The following is an 8,739-nucleotide window of genomic DNA, read 5'->3' as shown; positions in this document are numbered from 1 at the left end:
AAAAATTATTTTTAATTTTTTAAATTAAATTTTAATATGTTAAAATTCTATTTTTGGTCCGATCGAAAGTTGTTTTGATTGGTCCACGAGGCGTCGGATCGAATTGTTCGAGTCCGAAAATTTTAAAATTGATTTTTGGATAAATTTGAATTTTTGGAAAATTTTAATATTTTATCCTTTAATTGAATTTTGAAATTAATTAATTTTTGGTACAATTGATGATAAGATATGATCTTATGAATATATTGAGTAAAATATGATTTTATGTATAAAATTGGATTTTATAGATAAAATATGATTTTATTTGATAAAAAGATAAAATATGATTTTATATGTAAAATAAGATTTTATGTATGAGATATGATTTTATCTTTTTAAATTTAAAATGCCATTGCATGTTATCCAATAAATTAATTTTGAATTAAATGTTATTGGATAAGGATGATCGATTGCCATGACCAATTTTGTAGGTGTATGTTAGGAATTTACATTTGTTTTATTGTTGTTGGTTTTATTAATGGGCCTGGTTTATGGCCCAATATGAATGTCATATGTAATAAAAGTGGGCTTGGTTTATGGCCCGTTCCCACCCCTTAAAAATGTATCCCCTACTTGTCATTGTTATTTATTGTAAATACATTAGATTTAGTGGGAGATCAAGATTTGAAGATGGAGGTGGGCCCAGCAGACAATAAAGACAGAAGAAATGTAAATTGGAAGCAAATGTAATAGGATTGCATTGCATACTGCATATTACCTAGGATTGGACTAAGACTCGTGATTGGCAACCACGGGTCGATTAGAAATGGAATCGATCATCCTATATAATATGTGATATTATAGTTGTATGCATGTTTTAGACAAAATTGTGTGAATCCGACAAGCATACAAAAATTTTAAAAATGATGAGACAAATTTTTATAATTAAAAATCCTTCATTTTAAATATGATTTAAAATTGATATCAAGATAAATAAAGGAAATTTAAATTTGTTTAAATGTTCCTACCTTCCATCAACGATCAATGTATGAGATGCTACCCGCGGATACGGTCCGGCTCATATTATTGGGGGGGCCCGTTCGTCGGAAAGCTGTACATTGGATCGACACATGTTGTAAGTTGGGTGGAACTCCCATGGGATCGGCTCATATTATTGGGGGATCCACATGGCGACCGTCCATCACAACTTAATATTGATGGGTCATCTTGACATGTCACAATAATCGGCGTCATATTATTGGGCCCTTATTGGACATGAGGTAAAAACGTGGAGGTTGCTTTGGAAGCAATTGGGCTCTACCTTTTGAAAATTATGGTTGGCTGATATTATTCGGGACTATAAGTTTGTCAATTGGACTCCATGTTCTCACTAAGGAAAACAGTTTCCTGTTTTCACTAGAGGGTAGTGAAATCGTTAAAATAGTGGGAGTGAGATTCATAAAATAAATTTTGCCTATTTTATGTCTTAGTAAATTGCTTAAACAATCACTGATATTTGTCTGTTTCTTTTCAGTATTTCATACAATGAATTCGCGTAATCCACTTTTCTCGATCCTCGAACAAAATAAGTTGACTGGCGCAAACTATACGGAATGGTTCCGTAAGTTGAAGATTGTCTTGACTTCGGAGAAGATGCTCTACGTGTTAGAGAAATCTCCTCCAAAGGAAGCACCAGCTGACGTAAGTCCGGAGGAGTTAGCCAAACTTGATACATGGTGGGACCATGATATCAAGACCAAATGCTATATGCAAGCCTCGATGTCTGATGAACTCCAGAGGTGATTTGAGGACACCGTGAATGCTGCTGACATTCACGTTCAACTCAAGGAACTTTTTGGGGCTCAATCGAGGGCTGAAAGGTTCGCTACTGTAAAGGAGCTAATGACGTGTCGCATGCGTGAAGGGACTTCGGTCCGTGATCATGGGGTACGAGTGATTTGGCTCATACAGAAGTTGGTAACCCTTGATTTGGTGTTGGAGCATGAACTCAACGTGGACTTACTACTTCTGTCTCTTCCTTCTTCGTTTGACGGATTTGTGGTAAATTTCAATATGAACAAGATAGAGGCCTCCCTTGAAGAGATGGTCAATATGCTTGTAACATATGAATCCACATTAAATAAGGATAAACCGGCTTTCTTGGTGGGCTCCTCTTCTTCTGCTAAGAAAGGGCCAAGTACGAAGGGTAAGAAACGTTCTGCCCCACCCAAGAAAGTCGAACCCGAGAAGAAGTACAAGACAAAGGCTTCAAACATGGAAAAATCCAAGGATGTTTGCCATTACTGCAAGAAGCCCGGTCATTGGAAGCGTAACTGCAAGGAATATCTAGAGCAGTTGCGAACTGCAAAGGGTATGTTCTATATTGAAATAAATGTTTCACTTAATACTACTTCTTGGGTATTGGATACCGGATGTGGATCTCACATTTGCAATGATTTGCAGGTGATGACAAGAAGTCGCAGGCTTAGGATGGGTGAGACCCAGCTGAGGCTCGGAAATGGTTCCAGAGTTGAAGCAAAAGCCGTGGGAGATGTTTATTTAATTTTGCAGAACGGTTTTAAGTTACTTTTAAGAGATGTTTTATTTGTTTCGGATTTAATTAAAAACATTATTTCTGTTTCTATGCTTGATAGAGATGGTTATTCTTGCAATTTTGTGAATAGGATTTGCAATATTTACAAGAATGAATGTTTAATTGGAAATGGACAACTTGAAAACGATCTATACAACTTAAAACTAAAAGACGTTCCAATAAATTATGTTGATAAACCGGCAACAACAAACAAAAGGAAAATCGATAGCCAAAACCCGGCAAACCTTTGGCACGCTAGGCTAGGTCATATTTCCTCAAGGAGGATGAACAAGCTAGTGGGAGAGGGCATGTTTGATATGTCTGATATTAACTCTCTACCTACTTGTGAATCCTGCCTAAAAGGAAAAATGACTAAATCTCCTTTTAAGGGGAAACCTGAGCATAGTCAAAATCTGTTAGATTTGATCCATACAGATGTTTGTGGTCCATTTAGAGTTGGGACTCAATATGGCCACACCTACTTCATTACCTTTACTGATGATTATTCAAGGTATGGGTATTTATATTTAATGAAATATAAGTCTGAAGCATTTGAAAAGTTCAAAGAATTCAAGGCTGAAGTAGAAAACAAGCTAGGTAAAAGTATTAAAGAACTGCGATCGGATCGAGGTGGAGAATACTTGAGTACCGAGTTTTTGGACTATCTGAAAGAGAATGGGATTCTCTCTCAGTGGACTCCTCCTATGACACCACAGCTAAATGGTGTATCGGAGCGTCGTAATCGAACTTTGTTGGACATGGTTCGATCCATGATGAGCTTCACTGAGCTTCCACCTTCGTTTTGGGGCTATGCGCTTGAAACGACGGTATTGTTGTTGAACAACGTCCACACTAAAGCAGTGGACAAAACACCATACGAGTTATGGAATGGCAAAGCTCCTAAGTATTCGTACTTGAGGATTTGGGGATGTCCTGCTTACGTGAAGCGGACAGTGGGAGATAAGTTGGATAGTCGATCCAGCTTATGTTATTTTGTAGGGTATCCGAAGAATTCAATCGGATATTATTTCTATTATCCTGCTGAAACAAAGGTGTTTGTTTCAAGGAATGCCACCTTCTTGGAGAAGGAGTTCTTATTGGATAAGAAAGGAGAGATGATGGAACTCGAAGAAATTCGAGAAGAACCCGAAATACAAAATAACGATCCTACACCTCAGGAACCATTGCTGGACACACCTATACCTAGAAGATCCGAAAGGACTTCTAGACCTCCTATTCGATATGGTCTTCTTCTTGAAGGGGATCAAGGTGAACCCAATGTTGGATGTGATCCAAGATACTTCAAGGAAGCAATTTCTGATGCGGATTCAAATTTATACCTTGAAGCTATGCAGTCGGAAATAGATTCGATGCATACAAACCAAGTTTGGTATTTAGTAGATCCTCCCGATGGAATTGTTCCAATAGGGTGTAAATGGATCTACAAGAGAAAGCTTGGGCCTGATGGTAAGGTATTGACCTACAAGGCGCGATTGGTGGCGAAAGGTTATACTCAAAGACAAGGAGTTGACTATGATGAAACCTTTTCACCAGTTGCAATGTTCAAGTCCATAAGAATCCTTATTGCCATAGCTGCATGGTATGACTATGAGATATGGCAAATGGATGTGAAGACTGCTTTTCTTAATGGAGACATTAAGGAAGAAATCTATATGAAGCAGCCTGAGGGGTTCACATCCATGGGAAGCGAGCATAAGGTATGCAAGCTTCAGAGATCAATTTATGGTCTAAAACAAGCATCAAGAAGTTGGAACCAAAAATTTGATGAAACAATAAAAGATTTTGGTTTCATCAAGAATCCGGAGGAACCATGCGTGTACAAGAAAGTAGTTAAGGATGCTGTGACATTCTTAGTACTTTATGTTGATGACATCCTACTCATTGGGAATGATGTAGGGATGTTGCAGTCAACAAAGATATGGTTATCAGGTAGATTCTCGATGAAGGATTTGGGTGAGGCATCCTATATTCTTGGGATACAGATCTATAGAGATAGATCTAAGAGAATGATAGGACTCACTCAATCAACCTACATCGACACCATATTGAAACGGTTTTCAATGGATGGGTCCAAGAGAGGACATCTACCCATGTGTCATGGAGTTTCTCTATCCAAGTCTATGTGTCCCAAGACTGATGAAGAGATAGAGAAAATGACACATGTACCATATGCGTCAGCCATAGGTAGTATCATGTATGGGATGATATCTACCAGACCGGATGTAGCATTTGCTCTGAGTGTCACGAGCAGATATCAAGCTAATCCCGGTCAAATGCATTGGAAAGCCGTGAAGGACATTCTTAAGTACTTACGAAGGACTAAGAACATGTTCATGGTATATGGAGGAAGAGAACTAAAATTGGAAGGCTATACCGACTCTAGCTTCCAAAGTGACGTGGATGACTCGAAGTCAACCTCTGGATTTGTGTTCATGCTCAATGGCGGTGCTGTCTCTTGGAAGAGTTCCAAGCAGGACACCACAGCGGATTCCACCACTGAAGCTGAATACATTGCAGCATCAGCTGCTGCTAAAGAGGCCGTTTGGATGAGGAATTTCGTCCAAGAGTTGGGCGTCATTCCTGAAGTTGTTGGTCCAGTCCCGGTGTACTGTGACAACACGGGTGCCGTTGCTCAGGCAAAGGAACCAAGGTCTCATCAAAGATCCAAACACGTACTGAGGAAATACCACATCATCCGGGAGATTGTGGAAAGAGGAGACATTACTGTCGAAAGAGTGGCCTCTGCAGACAATATCGTTGATCCACTTACTAAGCCCTTGCCAGGACCATTATTTGACAAACATCGCGAAGCAATGGGTCTACGTAGTATGACTAGTTGGCTATAGGGCAAGTGGGAGATTGAAAGAGTGGGTGCCCGGTGAGCCAACTTGTGGCTAAGGGCTTTGATGACTCTTTGTATAAACAATCTTTTGTTTAATATAATTTACACTTTTATTAATGGCAATGACTTTATCTTTCTTCATATTGTTATATTGTGATATACTATTGTTGTTTTGATAAAGACCTTGAATATACTATAGTGTATGTAAGATGTGGTAGAACATGGAGATGTCTATCATGAAACACATCTTATAGTCACTGTATATTCTAAACTGTTCCTAGTCGATTGAGCCGTCCGATAATAAGGATAAGGATCGCTCGAGTTTGAGACTAGCATTTGCGATGCGGAGTACCACGTTTCATTGGTAAGGAACATAGAGATGTTCAAAGCATGCAAATGGATATTCATATGATGAATGATCGAACTACCCTATCCGGACTTTCCAAGTGGTTATCACTTATCGAGTGGATAAAGTCCGCGGTTTTGGTTGTACACCATTAGTCCTTACTACTTGAGACATCATTGAGACTCTATATGCTAGTACTGTGCTTTGACTCGTTTACCGACTCTATTGGGGTCATCAGGTGTCGGGATTGGGTACAGTTACAACACATGTAGGAGTCGATGCTTTGTTGTCAAGGATTCACCACATACTTGCGAGTGTGGATATCCTATGCGATCTGAGGAGATATTAGTGTGACGAATCTCTGGCCAGAGTACATGATGTGATTTAAGAAATGGTTTCTTAGTAGCACATGCGATGTCACTATTTGATCTTCAAGATGCATTGCATAGTTATCGAATCTCGAGCGACTCTCGATATACCAATGGTTGTTGATTCGATCGGGATATATGGATGAAGGGACCGTACTGTACGCTAACCAAAATCTACTGGTTCTTGTAGGCACTATCAGTGATACCTAGGGAATCATGGGGCGATGTTGCTAGGCGCTCATACCATGATTCGATGGGCAAGTCGGAAATTGTTGTTCCGAGTCACAAGGAGTTGTGAGCCCACGGCTAGCTGTATCCCTGAACCATTGAGGGTCACACAGTGTAATGGATTTTTAATCCCCGTTGAGATAGTTAAATTTAAAGAGTTAAATTTAATGAACGAAGAAGTTGGACTTCTTATTTGAGAGTAGAGGAGTAAGATTTCCTAAAATGACATAAGGATGGCCATTTTTGGAAATCACTGAATTCGGATTCAGAAAAATTTATCTTGACTTTAAAAGGTGCAGAAATGGTTTCTGTGCACATTGGTAAAATCGGTTTATCAATCGGAGTCACGATGAATTTTATATTAATTTCTGAACATGCGGGCTTTGCTTGTCGGGCCTGAACTTATGACTAATGGGCCCTAAGCTGTTAGTGGCCTACATTATAAATAAGTTATTGCAGTACAGAAATTAGATACAATAGGTCACAATTTTCGAAAACCTAAGTAATTTTCTAACGTGTGTGGCCGCCCCCCCTTTCCCTCTCTCGGTCAGAAAAATCCAGCCTGTGATTTTGAATTACAGTCTGGTTTAACGAATCAAATTCGTTAATCTCTTCGTAGAAAACTTCTGATAGATTTTCTAGTGCAATCTATCAGAGGGATTAAATCTCTATTCGTGGACCTGATTGAAGAACATTTCATCCATCGGTTCCAGAGAGATACAACAAGAGCAGAGAAATCTGTTGGTGTCCAAAATCTCGATTCGAGATTAAAGGTAAAAATTTTATAATTGTTATTTAATTTTTACACACACGTAATTTAATCGTAAAGATTTGATACCCAATATGGAATTTTTCCATATAATAAATAATTTTAAACTTCCGCTGCACCGGGTATCAATCTTGTTTGATCTGAAAGACGCGTTCTCCAACAACAGAAACCATTTCTGCACCTTTTAAAGTCAAGATAAATTTTTCTGTATCCGAATTCAGTGATTTCCAAAAATGGCCATCCCTATGTCATTTTAGGAAATCTTACTCCTCTACTCTTAAATAAGAAGTCCAACTTCTTCGTTCATTAAATTTAACTCTTTAAATTTAACTATCTCAACGGGGATTAAAAATCCATTACACTGTGTGACCCTCAATGGTTCAGGGATACAGCTAGCCGTGGGCTCACAACTCCTTGTGACTCGGAACAACAATTTCCGACTTGCCCATCGAATCATGGTATGAGCGCCTAGCAACATCGCCCCATGATTCCCTAGGTATCACTGATAGTGCCTACAAGAACCAGTAGATTTTGGTTAGCGTACAGTACGGTCCCTTCATCCATATATCCCGATCGAATCAACAACCATTGGTATATCGAGAGTCGCTCGAGATTCGATAACTATGCAATACATCTTGAAGATCAAATAGTGACATCGCATGTGCTACTAAGAAACCATTTCTTAAATCACATCATGTACTCTGGCCAGAGATTCTTCACACTAATATCTCCTCAGATCGCATAGGATATCCACACTCGCAAGTATGTGGTGAATCCTTGACATCAAAGCATCGACTCCTATATGTGTTGTAACTGTACCCAATCCCGACACCTGATGACCCCAATAGAGTTGGTAAACGAGTCAAAGAACAGTACTAGCATATAGAGTCTCAATGATGTCTCAAGTAGTAAGGACTAATGGTGTACAACCAAAACCGCGGACTATATCCACTCGATAAGTGATAACCACTTGGAAAGTCCGGATAGGGTAGTTCGATCATTCATCATATGAATATCCATTTGCATGCTTTGAACATCTCTATGTTCCCTACCAATGAAACGTGGTACTCTGCATCGCAAATGATAGTCTCAAGCTCGAGCGATCCTTATCCTTATTATCGGATGGCTCAATCGACTAGGAACAGTTTAGAATATACAGTGACTATAAGATGTGTTTCATGATAGACATCTCCATGTTCTACCACATCTTACATACACTATAGTATATTCAAGGTCTTTATCAAAACAACAATAGTATATCACTATTTCACAATATGAATATAGACAAAGTCATTGCCATTAATAAAAGTGTAAATTATATTAAACAAAAGATTGTTTATACAAAGAGTCATCAAAGCCCTTAGCCACAAGTTGGCTCACCGGGCACCCACTCTTTCATGCGCTACATGCCGCACGGTGCTCCAAACTTGGGCACTCATTGTGGCACGAATTCGGCACCTTAGATGCATTATTTATGCATGAAAACTCGAGAGAAAACAACATTGAGCCGTGAGAATCAAAGTTTGGCTCGCTCATTTGCGCAACATGCCGCAAGGGGCAGCCCGCCCGTGCGCACGGTGACCCCAACTTGGG

The sequence above is a fragment of the Henckelia pumila genome, chromosome 3, assembly GCF_033568475.1.
Source record: "Henckelia pumila isolate YLH828 chromosome 3, ASM3356847v2, whole genome shotgun sequence".
NCBI classification, from domain to species: Eukaryota; Viridiplantae; Streptophyta; class Magnoliopsida; order Lamiales; family Gesneriaceae; genus Henckelia; species Henckelia pumila.
This window is presented reverse-complemented; position numbering follows the sequence as displayed.